Source organism: Marmota monax, unplaced genomic scaffold (assembly GCF_021218885.2).
Source record: "Marmota monax isolate L192 unplaced genomic scaffold, Marmota_monax_Labrador192_F-V1.1 WCK01_AAM20220418_F8-fsc00001, whole genome shotgun sequence".
NCBI classification, from domain to species: Eukaryota; Metazoa; Chordata; class Mammalia; order Rodentia; family Sciuridae; genus Marmota; species Marmota monax.
Window position 1 is genome coordinate 61,252,071 of NW_026693777.1, and position 25,787 is coordinate 61,277,857.

Sequence of the window (25,787 nt, forward strand, 5' to 3'; positions counted from 1 at the left end):
TAAGCCACTTAGAGAGACCCTGTCTCAAAATAATAATTAAAAAAATTATAAAGGGCTGAGGTTCTTGCTCGGTGGTAAAGTGCCCCTGGTTTCAATCCTCAGTACCCTCACAAAAAAAAAAAAAATAATAATAATAAATCTCAAAAACATGTAAAGTCAATTTTATTTCTTAAACCAGAAGCAAATGCTCAGGGTAGAGGAGGGAATATCACAGCATGCAGAGAACAACCGTCCCAGCCATTGTCTCTGTCTCCTGACACTCGACCCCAGACACCCACAACCTCCACCTGGCGGTCAGACTAGAAGGAGAAAGGGCTGAGGGCACAGGGGCAGAAGAGACAGCAGAGATGGAGAAGTCACTGGTAGTGGAGGAGATATCAGGAGAGCCAGGTCCTGGAGGTCCCATCAGACACTGTGCGCGTGGCAGAGGGAGGGTAGAGAAGGGGAGAATATGAAGGTGTGTCTTAAATAAATTTCCTTTTTAATTAGCACAAGGAAGGAGAGTAGTCTACATATGGCCATTGGGCACTACAAACAGGATGGCCCTTAGGTGAGCTCCACTTCCTCTACTCCATTCTGGCAAAACACTGTCAGCTCTTTCTTAACTCTAATGACCGTCCCAGGGGCTAGGCCTCCAGGAGAGGTTGGGGATATGGCCAGCAGGTTTCTATGAGCTGTGAAGCACCTCATGAAAAGGACTGTGGGCTTTGGGCATATGGAACTCAATGTCACAGTCATCCTGCTTGTCACCATGTTGGAGCAGCCTGGTGTTTAACCTGCGTGAGCCCAAGTTAGCCAGTAAAGGCGTCCATGCTGCAGGCCAGGTGCCCCCAAGTCCCTATACCATCAGCAGGGGTCCTGTGCCAGCTGTGGCTCAATGAATAAATGGACAAACCCCAGAGGGACTGGGAGAGGTATTACCCTGCAGGACCCAGTCCTGAACCAAAGAAAGGAAGTCAGACTCGCTGCCAGAGGGACCCCAACAGGCATTCAACCTCAGGAAGTTGGTGGGAACTCTCCTGGCATGACCTCCAGTTCAGGTGCTTCTGACTTTGAGGTGGTCAGGATGAAATATGAAGACTCTCAGGGGATTTCAGAGCTGCTCCCCTGCCAAAAGCACATTCTGTCAAAGTGCAGTTGATATTTGCAAGCTCAAGACCCTTCTTTGAGAGTATCTTTTGCTTAAAATGGTGGCTCTGGTGTTCCCAGGTGCTGGGGCTGTGTGACGTATTCATCTTAGGCAGCTCCAGCCAATTCTGAATCTTTTACTTTCCATGGGGCAGCCAATGGCACTCTAGGCACCTTTGGTGTGGCACCCATGAGGATTTTCTCTTCATCCTAGAAAGTGTGGGGTTCTCCAATCTGCAGCACCAAGGGCCTTCTTGGGTGCCACTAGTGAATGTGCTCTGATTATTCTGGTGACCAGCACAGAGACTTGAGCATTCTCTCTTCCAGGCATGGCCACATGGTCTGGGTCCCCTGCAGGAGACTTTCCACACAGTACTAGGCAGTAAGGCAGGTTTACCATGGGATGGAATTGTGTCCTGAATTTCAAAGGATTTCTAAAGGAAGACAACTTTTCTCATTTTATACTCACATTTTTCCAGAAGAGTAAAACAACAGGGCTTAGGTTTTTGCAAGTAGAAAGGAATAACACACACTAAGACCATATAAGTGCCGCCAGAGGGCTTGGAAACAGCAGCCTTGATGTGTTCTCTACCTTTTCCAAACGGCAAATGGAACATCTCCTTGGAGTGGCTCTCACCTTGTTCTCGAGAAATAAATCAGAATGAGGATGTTGAGAATGGTTTAAAAAAAAATCAATGAAAATCTGAGGCCTCTGTCTCTTTTTCTTGGACAGAACCATCCTAACCAAAATATGTTCCAAGAGAGATGAAATGGGCAACTTTAAAACTCCCCAGGGGGCAGAAGTGATTCATGGATTTATTTAACCAGGTATTTAGATGCTGCTTTGGGCAAAAGCACATATACCTGAGAGAGGCTCTGGTGAGACCCTAACAAGTTTGCAACCCCAGTGACCAAAAATGCACGAAGATCCATCTCCTCACTTGTAGATTTGTGACTTCTTCCCTTTAAAATCTATTTAAAACTAAACTAAAAAAACTAAACATCAATAATACTTTAAAGTAAGATTATGCCATGTTGCTGGTTAAATCAAGTACAGGTCCACTTGGTGTGTTCTCTACAGCCTGATAACTTGTTCCTAGGTCATCCAATTTCACTCATCCAAGTGCCCACTTTATCCTAGGAAAGTTGAACGTGGGGACCAGGTTTCCTCTTTCTGGTGAGCCAGGACCCTGAGACATCAGTGACTTGGCCAGGCAGCAGAGGAGAGAGAGGCACAAACATTCCAGAAGCAAGGTCTCCATCCACTGCAAAGAGCCACACAGAAGAGAGAACAGATCCTTGTCCCCAGGTCTCTTCCTGCCCATGCCCCAAATCTTCTTGAAGTGGCCATTGCTCAAAAGCCAGTGAGTATCATGGCTCCCACAGCCAGCCTCTTACTGGCTATGTTATTTTATAGGGAAGCTCTGCTGGTGTGTGCATGCAGTTGTAGCAGTTTCATAAGCTCAGGAATGAAGACGTGGATGTCAGTTCCAGCAGGGGCCATCTAGAATTGCTCCTGAACAACTCTAGTCTAGGCGGGAAGGTGCTGGTGGGAACATGGGACTTGGGCTTCTTACTTACAGGTTTTTTAACTTAGGTCTCAACTCTTCAGACACCTGCCATTCCTTGGACTTCATGAGCAGCAAGACCCACTTCTGGCCCCAGAGACAGCCACAAGCCATCCTGCTGTCAAGCACAGACCCACCTTGACTCTTCCTCCACAGCAGCTTCTGCGTCAGAGTTCCATCGCGTGGACAAACCTCCACCCACAAATCCCTACATTCAAAATAATGCCATGAAGCAGCCACTCCAGGTCATCCCCCCAGTGGGTGCCCTCCAGGGTCTGAAAACCCTCATGTTCCAGTACTGCATCTGCTTAAGTTGACTGGACCTGAGATGCTGGCGCCCGGGTGTTTTGGGGAACCGCGGAGAGTTCTCCTGCCACCGTTCTCCTGTTGTCGTCAAAAGCAATTACGTGTTTCAGATGATGGAAAGCACTGTCATGAAAAGCTGGCACAGCAGCCAAGGAGACAGATGTATTAAACCACACGACTCCTAAGGACTCCCACTCATGTTGGGGCTCGACAGAGATGGGCATTGTGATAGACCGTTCTCCAGCAGCCTCCCGTTCGCATTTCATGCACAAGTGTGGCTCTAATGAGCTGCTAAATTCTTCCCGTGGACAAACACAAAGTTGCACAAGTCGGTTATCATACAAGTCCATGTCCTCAAATGACTACTTCATAAATGCAATCCCCTACCATTTAAAAATAGGATGGGTATGACTTTAGTGAATCAACATCAGAAAAGCTAGCATTTCTAACCAGTGATGGGAAGAATTCTGTTCTGCAGTATGTTTATTAATTGATATGCTATGAAGAGCTCATTCCACAAGCAGCAATTGTAGTTAAATAAAGTTAAAAGTGTTTCCTAACTGCAGGACTTCTCAGAGCTTTGAACATGGTAACTAGTGCTGTGAAGTTGAATTAGTCAACCAAGGATAGAGAGGTCTCATTGGATTTGACCACAAAAATCCATTTTCCAGAATCACACTTTTAATTGTCCCTTATAGCTAGGGTTGGAAAAACCACTGTCCATGGGGGGGTCTAGTCCAGCCGCTGCTTGTCTCTGTCAATCAAGTTTCCCTGGCACATGGCTGAGCTTACTCATTCACCTACCGTCCATGGCTGTTTGCACAATGCAACCGCAGAGCTGAGGGAAGTGAGGCAGGCGCTGCAGGGCTCACACAGCCTGGGACAGTTCATGCTCTGACCCTTGGCAGGAGAAATGTGCCAGCCCCTGCCCTTGGGGTATAGTTTGGGAACCCTACTCCATTGCTGATGTCAATATTTCTAATAGAGGGCTGGGGGTACAGCTCAGTAACAAGACATGTGCTTAGCATGTACAAATCCTGAGTTTGATCCTCAGCACTAATAATAACAATGAAATCTCTAAAAAGTTTCTTAACACAGTTTCTTTCCACAGTTAGAGTTTTTTTCAGATAACTACAACGAATAAGTCTTTTAAATATCTAGACAATAAAGTAGAAAGACACTGTTATTTCATGTGGTCTCTGTCTTCAGGGAGCTCACGAGCTAGGTGGAGGGCACATATGTGAAAAAGAGAACCCAACGCACAGGTGACGGCCAACAGGCACTCTAAGTGTCAAGGGCAGGCAGCACAGCACGGTGGAAAGCACACAGGAGTATGCAGAAGAGGCAAACACATATGCAGTTCAGGCCAAAGAGTTGGGTTTAGTCTTGGCTGTGATACTTTTTCCTGTGGTAACAGAGTTTTTATTGAGTACTTGGTAATGTGCCAAACATCCCAGTGGCTTGACGTGAAGAATTTCTTTGAATGCTCATCCCAATGAGGTTGGTATTATTATCATCCCAGGAAATTGAGTATTTGGTTGATTGGCTTACCCAAATAAGGCCTATGTTGAGAAAGAGGTGAACAAGGATCAAATCAAGAATATTAGACAGGTGAGCATTGTGTGGTCGTGGCTCCTTGTCAGGGATTCACTTAACCTCTGCACTTCCCCACAGGCAACAGGGTGCCATGGCACACCCATCTTGAAGAAACAGAGGAGAAGGCAGTGTTCCCAAGTGTTGACCCTCAGCCCATGTTTGCTGACGGAAGAACCACTCAGGGAACAGAACAGGTATTTCCGGATGTGCGGAGGCTACGGTGGCTGCTCATGCAGAAGGCTGTCTCTGAGCTGGATCTGGCAGCATGTCAGAAGAGAACGAAGCCCATGGCACTGGGGTAAATAAAAAGTGATATTGCCACATCCTCAACTTGGAAAGAATTAGAAAGAATTTTGAAAATATATTCCATCCGTATTTTGGAGAGTGGGAGGTAGGGCCTGAGGCGGGTGAAGGAGACAGGCGAGCCTTCCCGGGGCATACTGATCACAACGGGAAAGCTGAGCTCCTGTGCAGCAGCCTGGCAGGATGAATGGTGCTTGCGGTGACAGACCCTAGTGCACAGCTCCTCTCTCTCCTGGAGACAGTCCCGCCGCCCTTTCCTGCTGGAATCCTTTACTGACCAGAATGGCCTGTACTGGCACCTTCTGGGTGGGGATCCTATCAATTACATCAAAGCAGCCCACAGCAGTTACAAAGAGGCTTCCTGAGAAAAATACACCAGGGCAGCTATGCCACCTAGTGATGCTCAGATGTACTGTTCTTATCCCGAAGCCTGTGGAGAGGCTTTGGGGAAGCCTGGAATTTGCTATTTCTGGCCCTCACTTCCATGAGCAGAAAAGTCTAAAGTTTCAGTCGTGGCTTCAAAATATTTCTTATGGCTGTACTGACCATTCTCCATGAGCTTTGCGAGGGGTTGTGACTTCACGCCAAGAGGGAGCAGTCCAACTCTGTAATGATTATTACCAAAGAGAATAGAGCAGGCTCCCCTCATTCTGCCTTCCAGTGGAGATGCCCATGTCTTCTTGTGAATGCAATCAACTTTTGTTGTTGTTATTATTATTATTATTAAAAAACTTGGAAGTCTTATGCACATAGACACTGCTGCTTCCTGAAATAGAGATGCTGCAATCAACCATCAGAAACAGGAGACATGGGGTGCTTGATGAGGCTATGCCCACTATCCCAGAGAGGCAAGAGTTGGAAGTGCTGATCATTAGTGCCATGTCAGTGTAGTATATGCACAGAGAATGATGAGTGTTTCATTAGATAGGACCAGTGGGGAAGGGAAGGATCTTATATGTCTTATCAATGTTGAGGAGAAACTGAGCAAATTAGACTAAATGGTTTTATTTTTATTGTCATCGTTCTAGATTTCAGATTCCTTGGTCTGCTGAGAGTCACATTCAGGAGTCTGGATGGCAAAGGCTCACACATAATACTTCCCATCCTTCAGATGACTGCAACCAGCAGCAGTTCCACAAAGGCTGCTTTCAATGGTGGTTCTAGTATCAGACCTTGCTAACATCCTGAGCTATGATATCTCCTTTCCTAAGGAAGGAAAAGAAATGGAGGGGAAATGACATTGATCAGATTATAGTTTTTGAAAATGGATTTGCTTCATTAGATCAAAGACAGTCTATTTCTGCACTATTTCCCATTCTATAGGAAATATTCCAGCTATTCTGAGTGTGTATTTTGAGACTGGGTTCTTGGTTCCCTTACTGATTGTTCCATTCTAGATCATAGTGTATTATCATGAGTTCTTAGTAGTCTTTGTATAGTTCATTAATAAGACAAAAGTGGAAAAGGTGCACAAAAATTCCAACAGGGAAGAGAAAGGCCAAGAGGAGGACTTCAGGTAGTACTCCATGTACAGTTGGTTTGGTTGTGCCCTGCACAAGTGTCCAGCTTGTACCCGACTTACATGGCTGTGAACCTGGTACAGAATTATGGAAAGGACATGTCTCATCCTGCCTTCCAGTGGTGATAGAAGCAAAACCTTTTTCTAATTCATTTAAAGTGTCTTTGGGGCTACCTGGTATTATAATAGAAATATCTTAGGGAACAAGAATTTCTATATTCAAAAATCTTTATCTTAATGTTTAAAGTTTTAGCAAAATACCTCACTCCTGCTTTTGTCCCTGTAATGACCAATCACTTGGCCCTGAATCCATTGGTTTTCACCCAAATCCAATAGACTTGGTTCCTCATATTTTAAGATGCTCATGGTGAAGTATGTTACTGCTTGCATACAGCTGTCAGCTGTGAAAACATTTTTTTTAAAACACAAAAATCTGGCTTTGCAACCCACCCCCGCTTCCCCTGAGGCTGGATGGCGGCCTCCTGACTCACTCTGAAGAAGAGGACAGAGGCCCTGGGTTCTCTTTGTTTTCTCCATATCCAGATGTAATTTGGCCTTGCTCAGGTAACCCCTCAGGCAGCAGAGAATGCTCAGTGAGAAGCCACTTTATTGTGACCACAGCCTCGGGAATGCTGGGCGTGCAGCTCTGATTGGTAATACAGGAGTGGGTGCCAGGACTCCTTTCCTCATTTCTTGGTCACTACTGGCTCTGAATCTGGTCTCCAGGGAAGAGCAGAGACCCAGACAGAGCAGCAGAGCCCAGCAACAAAGCCAGGGATGCAGTGTTCGAGAATGCCTTAAGAAAACAAAATTCTTGCTTCTCCCTGTTCAAGGAGCTACAGGGAGACAACACAGCTGATGGTTATTTTTGTAGCTAGAGGATAGCGTGAAGAGTGCTTAGACTTCATTTGTTCCTTCAGCACTCCCAAGGCATTATAGACACACACATTTCATATATGTGTATACACACACACACACACACACACACACACACACACACCCTTCCTTAGGGAAGGTTTCCTTCCAAAAATTCAATACTTAAGGAAAAGGGGGAGTCCAGACCATTTATTTGGGTTATTCTTTGTGAAGCTGAATATTTCCTTTTCCCTAAAAGGCATGCTTTCAAAATAAAACTACATTATATTTTTATCCCAAAGCTGCTGGGTGGTAGGTGTGACTTAGAAAGCCATAGTTTTATCTCAAGCAAACCCGTTTGGACTGATTATGAAGGGGGAAAAAAGTGAAAAGAATGATGACAAATGCGTAGAATGGTTTATGGGTGGACTCAGTCAGCATCTTCGCACTGAAAATTTGCTTTTACATGTGCACAGTCTCTCCTGAAGACAAGAGGAAACATACATAAGGCAGGAATTCTTTGTATATTCTGGATATTAATCCTCTGTCCAGGGAGTAGCTGGAAAAGATTTTTCTCCCATTCTGTGGGTTCTTTCTACATGTTATTAAATTATGTACCAGTAAAAACAAAATTTTAAAGAATAAGGCAGGAAGCTAAAGATAGGAAAAGAACTTTTACTTTCCAAACAAATGATCTCCTGTAGATAAAACAGAATGGATTCAGTCAAACTTTGCTTTGAAAGTGTCAGATGATAGCTGAGGTTGTCCTTTAGAAAAGAGGAAACCTGAGGAGAGCAGGGTCAGGAATGGAACCCACATCCCTGTGTTTCTCATTCTGAGGTACAAGAAACACCTTTTCCTCTCGGCTGCAAGCAATAATCAGCATCCAGTAAAGTCCCTTCAATTAACGTGTTTGGCTTTATTTCTCATTAAGCATATTATTTTAAACACTGAATACTTTTCAGGAGCTGGAGGGGCATAAGCAACACAGGTTAAGTGATAAAATCAAACAAGACACTGTTTATGAAACAGGACCAACTGGGCAACACCAGTAAAGTAACAGTTATCTCTTCCTTTAACTTTCATGCACATAAAATAGTCCTATACTCATCTGAGTTCATCCACAGGGTAGTGAAGGAAGCCACCTGGACCATCCTACGCCCTCACCTCTTCTCCAGTTCTTCCTCCTCTTCGAATTGTACCCTTTCTGTAGCAAAGTGTGATACTGATATGCTTTACAGGTGGGTTTTTGTTCAGATTCTTCCTTACCCCTCATCAAGCAATTCACGAGATAAGCATGGCTTTACCAAGTGACCAGGGCCAGAGTGAAACTGGTATTTGTTTTGTGGCTAATGTTTACACAGCACCTTAAGCTGTGCGGGGGGAAAATCACTTGCTTTCCTACAGAAAACATGGATGCCTTGCGGCCCAGACCACTATACTGAAGATACCTTGTAGGTGCTTCTGCTTCTTAAGGTGGTTAGTTGCCCAAGCCACCAGCTAGGCCATCATTAGGCCCACCTCACAAAAATGGTCTCAGAAAGAAAGGGTCTGCTTTGAAATTTTCAGCTGTTTTTTTTAAGCAATATTTAGAAAAAGTACACAGGTAGAAAAATAGGGTTACCCTGGTCTTTTATCACATTTCAAAATTCCCTTCCTATATTTTTAGCACTATCTCAATGAAAGCATACAATAACCCTGCTAATGTCTATAAGGCAACAGAAGGAATCATTAAGATTTGAGAAATGTTGTCAGAAAAAGTGGCTTTAAATAATTAACAACAGGCACTCCTTTCTCCATCCTTCACTCAGCAGAGTAAATGTCTTCTGACAGGTAAAATTCCTTCCTGTGGGCTTACAACTCCAGTGTGTTCAAGGTAACTGTGTTATTATCGAAAAGCAGCCTTTAAACATTGTCTTGGAAAATCAGGCTATTTATAAGTAAGAACTGACTCTTATCCAATTAATCATTTATCATTCCAATGCATAAAATATATGTACTTCTATGTTTTGAAAGGAAAACATGAAGTTAAAAAGAACTAATGAAGGAAATAAAAAAAAAAAAACAGGTAAATTACAATATCCAAGTGGACACCAGTCCTGAAGTGTGTGTGATTGATTTTCCAGATCCTATGCTGGACACTGTTAAGTGGGTTTTCACATTTAGCCCTCCCCTAAATCCCAAGAGGTAGGCATTAACATCCTTACATTAAATGAAGAGACGGAGGTGCAGAGAGGCAAAATATCTTGTCCAAAGGGAAGCACTCTCATGCAGAAAAACAAGAATGCTAGCTGAGGCTCCCCAGATTCCAGGTTCCTTCCATTATTTACAGTGTCTCCCAAACTGGAGAAAATAAAAAGAAGAAGAATTGAAGACGGCTGACCCATCCAAGAAGATGAGACCCAGGCTTGTTCAGAGGCCCAGAATTAACCATATTTTGGGTAAATATGTGTTTTTCCAGCCATTGGATCAACCATGAAGTGATTCAAACTGGCTTTTATGAAAGCCAAAGATACCAGATGGACCATCTTTCAATCTGGTGTTTCTGTCATCTAAACACAGTCCCAGGAATCAAAACAAACAGAAACATACAAACCATTTTTTAAAAATATGGGCAATCTCTACTCTAGAATAAAAGCAAAGAATGAAAAATAGTTACCAAGACCAGTTCCAGAGTAGACAGGGCCTATTTTAGTGATAAAAAAGCAGACGCCCGCCCATCCAGTTACTTTTACAAATAGCCACCACTCGCTACTTCTGCCCAGTGGAGATGAAAGGCCCGGATGTGGTTGTCTGTTTGGTTGACAGTATTTGTTCTACTCAACCTTTGCATCTGCTTGTCCTCTTGGTCCCTGGTGATTTTTGAGGCATGCCACGGAAAGGTGATGCCTTTAATGATCTATACTTGACAAGACTTGGAAATAACCTTTTAGTGAGCCTGTACTGTTCAATGGGAAGCACCAGAAACAGTGGTGATGTGACATTTTTGGTAGGTGAGCACATCAAAGACACGAGCCTTCAACCATCTCCCTGAACACCCAAGGGTATCTCAGGCTGCCAGGTCTCCTTAGACTCGACAGGCAGAGGACAGCAGAGGAGAGAAGCAAGAGCCCACTCACTGTATATTCTGTATAAAATGAAGGTATTCCAACCCACTTCTAATTCGATCTTATGCACTTCATTACGCCTAGCTTTTTAATATTCAGGTATAAAAGAGAAACACGGGATAAAAGACAGAGGATATTATTTCTGACTGTCAAGACTCCAACAGCAGAAACACATGAGCATTTGACTTCTAGCCCCTCTACTCACACGTGATCTTGCTGCCAGTGTTTCTCAGAATAATCATATTTAGGATTTTCTGTTGGGAAGGCAAGTGCCTTCAGCATTTCTTTAGATGTCAGGAAGCGTTTTTAAACTGAAGCACAATGAAATTTGGTGTTAGCTGGAAGTGCTGACATATAACAATGAGAACAACACCGAAGGCTTTCCCACTGTAAAGTGCCCTCCTTCTGCATCCCCACACTCAGTGTATAATGGCCACCTTTGGGCACAGTCACCTTTAGAAACTTCTTGTGTCTTTGCCTCTTCCACCTATCCCTAAATTAGGGAATTGAGAGGAGGAGAAACCACACAAAAATATTGGCCTTTGTTGGAGGCCACTGTCAGAGACATTGCTTATCCTTGGATGCCTTACCTCGATTGACGAAAGAACCATGATCAAGTTAAAAGCTCGGAACTCTACAGCTCCAAAAATCTCTCTTCATTCTGGTCCATCCTTCTAGGAAAAAACATTTCTTTAATAAATCACTATCATGGAGAAGATTAAAGGCAGGTGTTTGGGTCTGAGATGATTAACAACAGATGTGGCAACAGGTCCAGGGGCTTAGGGGGTCTCCTGCATCATCCTAAATGAGCATGGCTTGTTATTGATGGACAAGTAAGTGTTTACTCATGCCCAGCAGTAGCCCTCTACAGACTGTAGTGGTCAGAGTGGCCTCACGAAGAGGAAGGACTCTTATGAGCCTGGAATCAGGCAGGGCAAAGGAGAAAATAAGAACATGCCAAGCCTATCATGAGACTGCGAGGAAAGTGCATTGCTAGAAGGTCATGATCAAAGAGAGGAGATGCAGTTCAGAAAGGCAGCACCCTGGCAGCCTGGAGAAGGTTAGAGGTTTGAGATTCATCCCCAACAAGGCAGGAGCTTCTGAGTGATTCTGAGCAACCCCTTCACCATTGGCTGATGAGTGATTGTGGGGAGAGGCAAGCTCAGGAGGAAGGACATGCATCAGGGAACTTTCACCTGGAGAGAGTGCCTGGAATGGAATTGAAGGAAGTCAGTTCAGCAGCAGCAAAGAAATCAACTTAAGAAGCAAGGAAAATAATACAGGGAGGAGGTAAAAAGACCAAGGTAGATGGTGGCAGAAGGAAGGAAGGGAAGTAACTTGAAGGATGTCAGGAAAGTTCCAGAGTAACTGGATATCATAGTGTGGGCCAGGAAATAATGGATACAATTGCCCCCAAATCAGGTCTTTTGTGCTGGGTGGACCAGAAGAATGAGGACAGCATTCTTAAAGATGGGACTCATGGGGGCAGGGGTGCTTTGTCCCTTTTTATAGGACCAATTACATTGAGTTTTAACCAGATAAAACATATATTATATTACACTTCGTCAGCACTGCCCATTTGACTATAAAATACATATGGACAAAGTCTGTATCTTATTTACCACAGACCACCATCATGGACCTCCGCTGGTCTATATCACAGCCTCATCTTCTTTCCTGATATCTCTCAATGACATCCTTTTCTTTCCAATGGGCAGATGATTATTACAGTTCTGTGGATGGAATAGTCTCCAAGAGAGAGTGGAGACAATTGGAAAGCCAGCAGCAACGATCCTAGCAGCAGCAGGAGAAAGCAGAATATAACTCCCAGTGGTTTTAACAGTCAGTACAACTAGGATTTTTACCTACTGAATGGAACACATAAAATATAGACTATCTGAACCATCTGCAGACAATCTTAGGAGATGTTCACTGCATACCACGCAGCGGTGTTTACTCAGCTGAAGGTAATGATATTTAATTGTCACTCTCTGAAAGACAGTACTCTCTATCTCCCTGCCTACCAAAGAATTATTGGGACGGACTTATTTGTTATGAGACCATTGTCTAAGCAATTACAAACATTATTCTGGAGGAATAGGGATTTGCAGAAATCTTTCTTATTCCATACACAATCTGCTTTGAGATATGCTCTTGTGACTTAGACCTACAGAAGCTTTTCTCCCACTGGGAAATTAGAGCCCAGGATTTCCTGCTATTTATGGGATACAATAAACGATTCTTCTTCTCAATTTTCTTTACCTGTTCTGTCCCTAAATAGGGATCAGCCTGAATGCTGGGACAAGGACAGATGGTATCGAGTAGAAAAATTAAAGTGGATTCAAAGCTCTAATTTTGGCAGCCAACAACTCTAATCAAGAAAAAGGGATTTGGTTACTTTGGATAATAAAATAATTCAGAAAATGTAAAAGATGAATCAAAACAGCACAGTTTCACATTCAATGGTGGGAGAGCCTTGATGACAAATGCTTACCCAACTGTGGACCATGGAGGGGGAGGTCTATTACATGATTTACCCCTCAACACCTAGGGAGGGTGTGGTTCAGTAAACACCTTGTAAGTGAGTAGATTGTAAACTAACTCCTTGCAGGGAGTGACAGATTTCACATCTTTCAGGCTCCCCAACACACTTGGCATTAAGCCATGCAAAAGTGAACACCTGAGAAACATGTCCATGGTACCCTGGCATCCAGACTCCTATTTCGCATATTCCTCTTGGCTCACCTTCCTTCTCCTCCTCATTCTGCTCCATCTAAAGTCAATGCACTGCAGGAGCTGGCTTCTCCCTGGCCTGGTCCCCAGTGGTTGTCATGACAACACCCCTTCAGAGCAGGCACTTGACGCAGGCCTTCCCCAGTACAACTCAGGGCAGGAGAGAGTGCAGGTGACCCTGTGGTCCCCAGCAGGGGATGAAGGGAGAGATCCCAGCCAACCCAAGAACAGCTCTGTAGTCCTAGACCACCATTGGCTGTTCAGGGGAACTGGAGACTGCACAATGGAGTTTGTGCTTTCTCACTCCAAGGAGCATGTGGGGAAAGCAGCTTGGGACGCTTCAGTGGCCAGACCACCTTATTCTCTTTATTGAGAGGAGAAAAATGGCTGGAATCCAGCACCAAAAACAATGTAAAAATGTCATGCCTGAGTCTGAAGGCAACTTCCCCAAAGTCCTTAGGAAGAAGAAGCTACTTGCTGTTCCTGCCCCTTGAAAGCTGGCAGCACAGAGCAGGTGGGCAGTGCTGACGTGGAGGCAGGGCTGGTGCAGGTGGTAGGCCTGTCTATGTGCTGGCGTGAGGCATGGATGGCAAGGGAAAGGGTTGGTGTGAGAGCAGGCAAGCTTGAGGCCTCACCCCTCCTTGCACAATATACTTCCCAGACTTCAAGTACTCTTAGGCACCAGCCCCAAAGCCCTTGCTGGTTCATCTCAAGGTATTTACCTCTAAGTTTATTAAAACAGATTTATAAGTCTCTATTTGCAAGAGCTAAAAGGAATTTCAGACGACTACACTAGCTGTTAGGCACATAAGTTCTGCCGCAAAGGGAGGGGGTACTGTGCATTAATTACTGCTATCTGCCTTGCATCCAGCAGGCGTTTGATAAATGCCTAAAACCAAAATGCTAAAGGTAGAGCCAGCAGCTCCTTCCCAGGGATATTGTCATCTTCTCACCAAGTCCTCTTAGCCCTGAAGGCCAGAAAGGGCTTCCATGGGGTCAAGGGTCAGTACCCACACATGGGGCTTTTGCTGAGAAGAGCAGGGAGGGTATGCCAGGCAGAGAGAACTACTTGGAAAAAGGCTTGGCACGTCTGTGACCACCACTTCTCAGGAAAGCAGCTGTAGGAAGTCCCTGGAGATGACTTGAATGCCACGTGTATAGTAATTTCTGTATTCAGTGTATACACAGCATTCACATCCACAGTGAATGACAGTGGTTACGCCCTCTCCTCTCCCAACTGCTTAGGGACACAACAGAGGCTCCGTGTCCAAGTAGACAAGTGATCTGAGTCTTGGGGTGGGAGTGTTTACATGCTCACTATTGAGGTTCAGGGAGACACCCCTGCAAATAGTCTACGGTGAACTACATAGTAGAAGGCATTCCACTTTATGTGAGCTCTTTTGCCTACTTGTTTTTTCTAATTTATTATGTTAATCTGAAAATGGCAGAATTTATACAGTTTGACTATATTGCCTGAGACTGAAATACATAGCACACACCTGGAATACACAGTAATATAAGGTGTGAAGGGTGAGAACTCTTGGACCAGATGTGTTCCCCAGGGCTGCCCTGGAGCAGCAGGCTGGCCTCGGGAGGCCCCAAATCCACGTGCCTCTGCATGGCACCAACAGCACAGCCTTTCCCCTTGGAGAATAAACAGCATGGATATCTTCCCATCATGGAGCTGCCGATGCCCCCAAATAAAAATTTATGCTCCACAGAAAACAAGAATTCTCTTCAATGAAGCTTATCTTATTTTATAAAAAGCAAGGTTATACAAAAGGATGTTGGAGGGGAAAAAGCAGACAGAAGACAGCCACTGCTCCATGAGAACACGCTGGAATGTAAAAGTGTAACTTGATAAAGCAAGAAGTTCCCCAGAACTCTGTGTAAAGTTAATGTTTGATACACTTTATCTTGTATTTTCTAAATATAAAGAGTAGTTCAAGGCTACCTGACCCTGTAACTATACAAAAGGGGTCTTTGTACCTCAGCATGAATAACTAGCAGTGAGATAAAGGGTAAAATAGTAAAATCCTTGGAATCTTTTTGAAAGTTTCTAAAACTTCAGTCTTCTCTACTTTAAAATGGGGATATTTAGTGGGGACTGCTAAGAATTAGATGGCTAATACACATAAAGTGTTTACTGCCTGTCACATAATATGTGCTCAAGAAACTAAAAGAATAAGGACACTGAAAGACAGCTTTTCAACCAAAAAAAAAAAAGAAAAGAAAAGAAAAAGAAATCAGGTTTCCCAAGAAAAATGAACCAGCACTGCAGGATAACCTAGAGCATGTTTGGCCTACCTCCTGAAAATGAAGAAGTGCTGGGAGAGCCAGTTCTAACCCTGGTCCTGAACTACCTGACTGTGTGTGCATGGGGCATTTCACTTTGCCTTGCTGGGCCTCTCTCTCATTTCAGAATAAAGTGTGAACACAGTGTGTACTGGGTAATGTCACAAGCCCCTTCTAGCCATGACATTCTGGACCCAAGCTCTAGGGCAGTTGTGAGGGAAAAATTCAACACAGATAATTTTATACACCATAAATAGAAGAAAGGGTCATGGGGCTCACTGGTCACATTATGTCATTAGCCCTCAGCATTTGGGTAGGGAGTGCCCGTGTGTGCTTATACATCCCATTTTGAAGGGAAAGATACCAACTCACATCACACCATTGAGAACAACTATGATTTGCTTGAGCCAAAGTTCCTACCAAAAAAGTTTGTCCAGACAATTTTAGTCTATACCTTCTGAGTGCCAAATATTTGAATAATTCTTTATTTTTGCAGTACTTTGCAATATAAAGGCACATTTTCAGGACCCATTCTTATTGACTTTATGAGACTAGTGATATGAGACTATCATATCCCATCATACTCCTGTGTAACTCAAGTAATTTGGGAGTATACATAAGAAGCTTGTTAAAAATACAGACATTTTCCACTTCATATTGATTCTGCAGGTGTGTTGAGGAGCACAGGGATGTGTTGTTTGTTTGCTTTGCCACCGGGGATTGAACCCAGAAATACTTACCACTGAGCCATATCCCTAGCCCTTTTCATTTTTTTATGTAGAGACAATTTCCTAAGTTACTTAGGGCCTTGCTAAGTTGCTGAGGCTGGCTTTGCACTGACAAAACTCCTGCATCAGCCTCCTAAATTGCTGGGATTATAGGCACACACCACCATGCTCAGCCAGGATGTGTGTTCACAACATCCAGGTTAATGGTTCACACTGTGGTTAAAAAAAAAAAAACAACAACAACAACAAAAAAAAACTCTCATGGATTTCTTTGGTAGAAGCCACACAGGTGGCCGAGAGACCACCATTACCTGAAATGAGGCTTCTTTACTTCCCCAGTCATGAAGTAGGAAGAAAAGGTACTACCCAACTTTCCTTCCCCTTCCCTGAGTCAGAAATAGAATTCTAGAATTTCACCAGGTAAGCTGACTGACTGGAAAGTAACGTACTCCCCAATTTTCCCTCACCCCATCTCCTCAAACCCAACTGCTTCACTGCTTGCCCCTCAATTTTCTCTCTCTCTCCACCTGGAGTCTAGCAAGGATCACTGTGTTGCCAGGACATCAAACATGGAGAATCTGAGACCAACTGAGGGAAAACAGAACAAAACAAAACCCCTACATTTAAGACTCCAGGAAGTTTCACAAGCTAACAGTAATACTATCATTCAAAAATCAACTCAAGTGTCACTTTTCCCAGGAAGACTTCTTTGAGGACCAACCCTCTCCACAGAATCTGCTTTAGATTTCCTTCCTAGGTGATAATGTGGCCACAAGAATCTTTAACAAAAATAGCAAGTACTGCAATGCCCTGTAACCATTTCATTTAGACTATGCTCCTTGCAGACAGGTGCCATTTCTATATCGACTTTACATCCTCAGACCCCCTCTGCCCAGCCTGGTTAACTCTTATTGATCTGGTCTGAACTGACATTTCCCCAAGAGAGGCTTCCCCTACTCAAGTCAAACCTCCTTTCTGTAGATACTCATGGCACCATCTTCTCTTTTGCTACACTTAATGATGCTGCCATTTTCCAAGTATTTCAGTGACTGGCTGATAAATGTATCTGACCCCGGTTGGCTTCCTGAGAGCAGCCAAGGGGATTAATATAAGGAAAGTACTCAGTGTCTCTTGAATGAGTGAATGGCCTAAGACAATGGTGTCCATCTGGGAGAAGCTGAAGAATTTCTGGCAGAGCTGGATATCTAGATAGTTCCCCTTCTAGGGAGATGCTTGATCTCAGGGAATCTAGTGCTATAAATATGAATGCAAAGTTGAGAGGGAAAGGGCCTCTCAGAGTACAGCTGTGATCTGTTAAGACTTTGTTTCCGTTGTCATTTCTTTCCTGCAAGTCTCTGGTCTTAGTTCTTCAGCCTGACTCCATTTCATATTCTCCAGTGACTTCTCTGTTCTACCCAAGAAGCAGGGAATTTCTTCCTGTGCCATGGTAGATACTCCCTTCAGGGTTGACTGCAGCTTGGCTGAGTATCCTGTGGAAAGCCATGCTCAATGCCCAAACAAAGAAGCGTTTGGGCCTTTGACTTACATCTACTTGTCTGAAATTTACTAAGGCCTAGTGTATTTTTGGTTGCAAGAACCCACTGTGAGAAAATTCATCTGTCCTCCTCACATTCCAAGTCCAGCACAAGTTTCCCATTTCCACCTACTGCCCATCTACTTTAAACAAAAAGACATTAATGACTCTATGGTGGCAGACAGGCACTGTGGAACCAGAAACGGACAGGACAGGGCAACATGTTCCTTTGCCTTAATAACACTTTGGAAAAAGGCTAAGAATGGTAAGTACTTATCATAACATTTAAATTTTACCAGAAGAAACTTTTTTGTTTTACTGATATATTTACATTAGTCCAAACTTATAAACTCCCTTTAGTTCTTAACCTATATAAATTGATTTAAAAGTGCCATTGTCAAGCTTTATTTTAATTATAATAAGAAATATCGGCAATGTCCTTGATGACAATGAGGGTAAGAGTAGCCATGTGTTAAGCACTTTTCTAAATTTTAAGGATTGTGATAAGCACTCCACATTCACATCTCACTTAATGATTTGAAAACGATTGTAAGGTTGTTATTTCACCCATGTTAAGAAAATCAGGAATTAGAAAGATCAGCAAAAGCTATGGTCAGAAAAATAAATGGTGGAACAAGGAATACCAGTGTTCCTTATTCAGTGCACTGTGGGGTCACCTCAAGTCATTCACAAGGACGCTGCTGTCATATTTGGGGGACAAATCAAGGTTCATACCATCCCACTCTTGTATCTTCATTCCACCTATTCTCAGCTTCCCAAATAAGGGGTACTATGGATCTTGGTTTGCCCTCATGGTCACATCTCAAATCCCTTGGCTACTCTATCCATCTACCCACCTCCTGGTTTCCTTGGGTTGCTCTTAAGGTGTATAGGTCCAGTTATAGACTATGCCATGAGTGGCCAGAGACATGCTGTTGGTTTATAGACTAATACTCTTCACTACACAGCATCATCTTCCTTCCAGATCAAAACCGCATTTTAGACAAAGTCTTTAGAGAAATGTCTGCAATGCTTTATAAATCCATTTAATGGGTTATCACCAATAACTCTTGGCTGCTCATTGCCAGCTGCAATTGGAGTTATTTCTGCCATAGGCTTTGTTCATACACATGCTCTTCTGTCTATTATTATTATTAATAATTTTAGCACACTTGGCCCATGACAGCTTAATATTTCACTCCTAAAAAGATTCAGAGGTTTCACTACACTTCTGATTATATGGAAATGTTAAACTGGACCAGCCCTAACCAAGCCTAAAGGTCTGTACTGTTTATAGTTCTCTTTCAGAGAAATAACTTTGTGTATCTAACCAGAGTTTCCTGCCTTGAAGATTATCTCCACCCATGAGCGTGCTTCCTCTGATACTACGTTCACTAACAATTTTAGTGGAGGGAAATACATGGGAAAATCCACCTTGTCAGTTGCATTTATTGTTAAATTCTTGTGCTAATTCTTCAAGTGTTCCATGCTGCTTGACAATCTTAGATTAGACTTCAGAATATTTCATTGCTCTGTGCATCTTAATCTACACAAATGAGGCACAGTTGGTGGCTGTGCAGTTGTCCTATAATTTTGAGCCACCCATTTAGTAAATGAAGATATTCAGGAAAGAATGGGAGTACTTTACCACGTCGAGTCTCAGCTATGGGAATGATGACATCCAACCATGGGGGTGCGGCTCTGTTCTTGCTTAGCTCATTAGCTCAAGATCTGTGGCACATCACCCAATAAATTAGCAAAAACTGTACTGGGCACACAAGCAGTTAAAGCCATTCCTCCACTGGGTAAGACGCAGAAACAAGTACTCTTGAAAAACAAAGAGAAATTAGTCTGATAATGAAAAACCACTGAAAGCAATTTATGAACCATCCCCCTGACAGTATATAAACTCTTAATATGCTGTACGTAATTCAGGATCAGTCTCTTTTTTATTTCTTCCTTCTAATCATACACCTTTGTAGCAGCATTACTGACACTTGAATCTATTTCTTACTGCTTCACAGGGATACACAATAGCAAAAGCAGCTATGCCCTGAATGAAGCTAATAGCTTGTACTGTTTATTCAATGGTTTGCTGCTAGTAATTAAAAAAAAAAAGTAAAAAGATTGATCAGCCAGTTGTGAAACCAAATATTCGCAGAATCCAAGCACTTATGTAAAACCTAAAATTGTAGCTGCATGCCCTAAAAAAAAAACAAACTAGATGATCACCACAAATAAAAAGAACTTAAATGGTAAAACTATCATTTCCTTCAAAACTGTACTAGCCAAGAAAAAAGTTTTGCAAAATAAAATTGGGTGGAGGATATAATGAGCAGGGAGTCATGGCATCCCAAAGGAGAGAGAAGCAGAAAAGAAATTTCAGAAAGGATAGCAAATTAGTTTAGCAAAGTCACAATGAGAGAGGGCAGACAAAAATAAAGGCAAAGGATGTAGCGTCCAGGGAAGAGGAAGGGGCGAGTGGAAACAGCTGGAATTGCTCAGCTGTGTCAACATTCGGCTGTTTCACAGATTGACTAGCAAAGTGTCATCTGAAACCAATTACATTCCCAAAACCCCACGGACCCAGTTCATAACATTGATTAATCCACATTGTGAAAAAGTCCCCAAGCAAAACTAGAACAGCTGTCAGCCCTTGGAGCTCAAAAAACAGCAATTGCTTAAGGAAAAAAAAAAGAAGAAGAAGAAGAAGAAGAAGAAAACCCTCTCTTGAAATTTTAGGGATTTTTAGAAGGTGTGCCTACTGAAACAGAAGATTGATTGAAAATGACTCCACCCTGTGTCTGTTTGAGCCTAACGCACTATAATTAGAAAAGCAGGGTCATGATCAAATGAACTCACAGTCCATTCCCAAAGTCAGAACACAATTGCCTCCAAGTCCGTAATACCTTGTCTTTTTGCTCCCTCTTTGGGAATTACACTGAGATTTTATTTTTTTCAAATATGTTTAGCTTTTTTCTTGTATTTTCAATGTATTAATCTAGTCCTTTTGGGTCAATAAAATGTGTGTGTGTGTATATGTATATATTTAACAAATCATATTTTTGCTTATATTTTACAGAAGTGGAAGTATTCACAATGCCCTTGGTTTGCAAATATCTGACTTGTGACTCAGTTAAACATGCAAATGGCTACCACACCTCCTTGATGTGTGGGACTATATAGGAGGAGCCCATAAGGTGTTCACGCACACCTGTGTGACCCCAGTGGCTCCCATATATCCATGCCATTCATCAAAACCTCTGACCAAAGATGACAGACTCATGCAAAAGTCTTGACTTTGCCTCTGAAGCTGGGGCAATTAAAAATCCAACCACCAGATACTGTAGGAGACTCCAACACCATATAAGTGGCCATGGGAGGCTCCCCAAGAAGTCTCCATTTCTGTAGTCCCTGACCTGAAATCCACCATCTAAGGCTATAGAAGATGTAGGACTTTCCCCACAGAAATTAAATGCATTTATTTGCTCATTCATTCAGCAAACATTTATTGAAGGTTGCACCCAAGAAAAGCACTGGAATGTATGGTTTACAAAATATTTTCACATGTTGACAACTATAGGCATCAACCAAAACTCAGAACAGTTTAGTGACCTGTACAGGGTCACATAAAAGTAGTTCTTGCAGTTTGTACTCACACCCAAAACTGTCTTTTACCTAATTCTGTGCTCTTTTTTTTTTTTTAATGCATGTCTACATTATGCTTGCCATAGGCTTTCATAAGCTAGCTGGAGAACCTAAAAGCATGCAAAATATAGTTCCTACCAGGAAATGCATTCTGTTACAAAAAAAAAAAAAAAAACTGGGTAAAATTGGACTTTAAGAACATAAGCGGTTTATATGTTCAGATTCCATTCTATGTTTGCTGTCTCCTCTGTAAATACTCCATAAGTAATCAAATGGTCACCTCTGTGGCAAGCCACTCTGTAACTGCAAATTTTATGAATTGGAAGGATGTCCTTCATGCATTGATCTTTTTTTCCTTCCATATACTTATGCATATGTCTCATGGCACAAACCTACCAGTATGAGATTACCTCTCTCCAACTCAAATCATTCATAGAAATACTAAGCTTGATTTCATTGGCATATCTTTAGATTTAAAAAAAAAAAGAAACAAAAAACAACCCACAATTCTTTGTGCCATGCAAAGAAATATGGGTTTATTCTTTAGATTTCAGAATTGGAAGACCAAAATTAATCATAACAAGAAGTTATTTCAGATATAAAGACAAAGTTCTTCAAATAGTAGTAACATCTCTATCAAGTTCATAAGGATGTATGTTTTCATGTGTAAGTGATGGGGTAGGGGGTTTGAATATGCATAATACATGAGCTTGCCATTTCTTGGCATGTTACAAATTAGACACAATTTTGATGAGCTTTGTGGCTTATTGCAAAGATTTGCTCTTAGGGGGAAAATGAGACAAGAATAGGGTTAGACTGATTGCATCTTTTAAGCCAACAACTAAGTATGAAAGGAGATATTATTAATTAAATCCATCATCACCCCCAACACACACATACTATCATTTTTATTACATTCCAGCAACTGTCTATGATATGTACATGCAAGATTGATCAGCATTCCAAGACTTCTAAGTCAGCAGGACCATTTCCTCCTCCTAAACCTATAGTACTCCAAGGTCTGATGGAGTCTCCTCTCCAAATTCCCATGGTTCTCCCATCTTTATGATGCCTTTGTATTTAAGTAACTTTTTCACAGTCCCCTTAGATGAAGAGAGATACCTACCAATTACATATACCAGTAGTTAGTTTCAAAGAATCTACTGAATCTGACAGATGTTGCTGTGTTGCCTTGGAAACTTAAAAAAAATGCTTTCTTGTGCATTTGTTGCAGCCCACAGTTTAGGAATTATGGCCTTAATCTTTCAAAGGAGATGAAACTAGAACATTGAGAAACGTTTCCAGGGTGTATCATCTTCATGATACTTTCCCCTGGAACAGTTGAGTAAAATAATGAGAATTTATATTCATCACTGTAGGAAGAGAGGTGATTTTGATAAATTATAAGCAACTGGAAGATCTGGTGTATTTCCTTACCAGGACTTTAACATTCAGATCAATGTTAGACCATAATAACAGAGTTTCTAGCAAGAATCTCTGCGAACTCATTTGCAGATGTGTGCCTATAGTTTAGTTAAGCAATAGTTTCTTTCTGAAATAACAGATAAAGAATAATTGCCTATATCCTATATCTATGTGTAGTTCTCAGTGGATATTTGGGTACTGCAGGACTAGATCTTGAACAGAGTAGGTGCCAACTATGTGTTTGAATTAATAACTCCTTTATGGATGGCATGTGGATAGTTTTACGTTCAAGTAACTTCTCTAATGAATACTGCTCCTATCATTCTTTAGTCTCATTTTTTTTTTTAGGTTTGCAAAGTAGCATAAATATATCTAGCACTGCAGCTAAGGCCACATATAAAGGCACAGGCTTAGTCTCCTGAGACCTCTTAGATGAAATGAGATTATAGTGTGTTGGTGTGTCTTGAGGGGAGAGGGTCCTATGGACTTGTTCACTAATGATAACAGAAAGTACCCCCTTGTGGATTTACCTGGAAGTTCCATTATATAGTTGGCATGGTTCATGAGTAGAAAACCACTGAAACCTAATGGCACTCACATTTTATTGTTCAACTCAATTGAATAGTAGGCAAAGGTTTGGTAGTGAGAAACCAGGAAACACTATCTTAGGTGCATTGAAGTGAACTTCTTGATATTCTAGAAAACTAATGTGTCAGATACCTGGGAATGGCTTTTGACATTTAGAAATGTTTGGCATTTGTGGTGCGGAAATTGTGTTAACTCCAGAAACCTGAACTTTTTTTTTTTTCCTTTTAAAGTGGTCTACCCTCGTATAGTCTGTCCCTAATCTGAAGATGGCTAAAGCACAATCATGCTGATGTGGGAATTAGCTTGAGAAGGGAATTCATGTGTCCCTATTTAACTTTTGCCTCACTTTGACTCAGATACTGATGATTGAGATGAGAATTTCATTTTGAGGTTTTTCTCAACTTTGCCTAAGTCCATTTCCCTTTACCCCTCAGGCCCAAGTGGATGAAACTCCCTGGGGTTGAGACAAGCCATATTTTGCAACATAATTAGTGACACTATTCCTAAGCAATTCATATCATCTAAGACTTTGAAACACCCATCAATGACAGTGGACAATGCACAAGGAAGCTGGGCCTAGGCCACCTCCAATGCCATTCCCACCTGAAAGGGTCCACATTTTTGAGATGTGTGCTGATAGTGATCCTACATTGAATGTCTGGATCTTAAATAAAACAGGAGCATTAAGGAAGCTTGTGGCTTATGCAGTACTCCTGCTCTCTGCCTCCTCTCCCTCACAATACAATGAAGGCCTTTAGTACATGAATCTCCAGACATTGCTCAGAGGAGCCACTTGGAGCACGGAAGAAGGAAGAAGCCTGGGCCAGTCTGCAGCCAGTTGTATGGCATTGCAGATCTAGACAGCCTGTTCTTGCTCAGCTTCCTTTGTGCAGTATATCAAGGAAGGATACAATTGATGACGTTGAGTAGTGGGTAAGAAACTACCTTTCCAAAGTCTTCTTTTACTAAAAAATTACCTCGAGTCTGCCCAGACCTAAATCCTAGAACTTGTTTTTCCAGAAACTCCAGTAGCATGGAAACACTTAATGTTATTTCCTTGTAGACTTTGCCCTATTCTGAGTTTTTAAATGGACTCTATTCAATCTTTAAAACTATATTACAACCAATGATATGGACCAACACCATGTTCCTATGGTCCTCCCCAGGTCCTCCCCAGGTCCTCCCCAGGTCCTCCCCAGGTACCTATGGTATATGTGAGCATGTGGCTATGTTTATCTTGACCTCCTTTAGTTCACAAGAAAATAGGATAGTTAGTTCACAAAAGAATAGGGTTAGACTTAAGAAAATAAGAATTGTTTACAATTTATAAAAAACAATGTAACTTACAATAACTTTTGCTAATCAAAATGTACAGATTCCAACTTACATAGAATTTCATTTAGGCCTTTTAGGATAGATTCATTTGAAGATCACAGTTCCTGAGACAGATGATGTCTTTGTTCAGCACTCAGTTATAACCTTTGCACCCCAACTCTTTTGGGGTAGGCTGGAATATGGAAGTGTGCACAATTTTGCCTCCACCACCTTTGGTATTATCCAATGTTCTAAAATCACAACAAAAATATAAATTTGTTATTGTACTCCTTATAGGCTCATCAATGCCAAAGTCCATTGAGGGGACAGAGAGAAGGGGGCATGATACAGGTAATGATATCTTTTCATGAAAAGAAAGAACTGAAAATTCCTTGGCTTTCTTTCAGTAACATATAATTTGTAATGTTCTTCCCCTCATTTACAATCCTGTCCATGTATAAACAGTAATTTGCTCTTCTAAACACATACTGTAGTTAGAGTTCTGTTGGGAGCAATTGGTGTTCTTTATCTGTGACATCATGAGCATTTAAAAAACAATAATTATAAATATCCTCCAGGGTGAAAAAAAATAGAAGAAGGAATTAGAGAATCTGTCTAGAGACTTGATTGTTGTTTCTGATTAGACTTTTGGTGTCCTGCCTCCACCCCCATCTCAACAAAATTAAGTTTGTCTGTTTAAATTATAATATACAAATAGCTATGGCAGACTTAGGTCTCATCCAGGCACTTAAGGCTGCAAGGTATATGTTTGCACACTACACAAATAGACCACTGGGTAAAAGGTACCTTTTCAAGTTATCTAGTATGCAACCTACACAGTCTTCTTATTCAGCCACCCTGCTCAGCACCAAGAGCCCCTCATGATGGATGGAACACAGTAATGGGCATGTGGATATCTCCAGCCAATGGTCACATTCATTACTGGCTAGGCATTAGCATTGGGTATCCAGGAAAATAGAAAAAAAAACTGGGGTCAAGGGAGCAATAAGAGAACAGGGCTAGACTTTGGCAAGAACATGAGAGGTCACTCAGGTCTTGCTTAGATAAGCTGGGGTGGAGGACAGGCTCCAGCCCTGGCTAGTGGCAGGTAATCATAGTTTAGGCATAAGGGCAATGGTG

At 42.2% G+C, this 25,787-nt stretch overlaps 1 protein-coding gene and 1 long non-coding RNA gene across 2 annotated transcripts in view; both read right to left on the reverse strand.

The window, feature by feature from the left end:
- The window catches only part of Rora (RAR related orphan receptor A), a 675,937-nt gene that overhangs the window by 505,659 nt on the left and 144,491 nt on the right, over positions 1-25,787 (reverse strand). The window lies entirely within an intron of this gene.
- Positions 1-25,787, reverse strand: part of LOC131424840 (uncharacterized) — a 213,801-nt gene that overhangs the window by 44,296 nt on the left and 143,718 nt on the right. Inside the window, exon 2 of the long non-coding RNA XR_009228409.1 lies at positions 1-25,787. This exon is cut by the window's left edge and continues 44,296 nt beyond it; it is cut by the window's right edge and continues 136,388 nt beyond it. This is a non-coding gene — a long non-coding RNA (uncharacterized LOC131424840).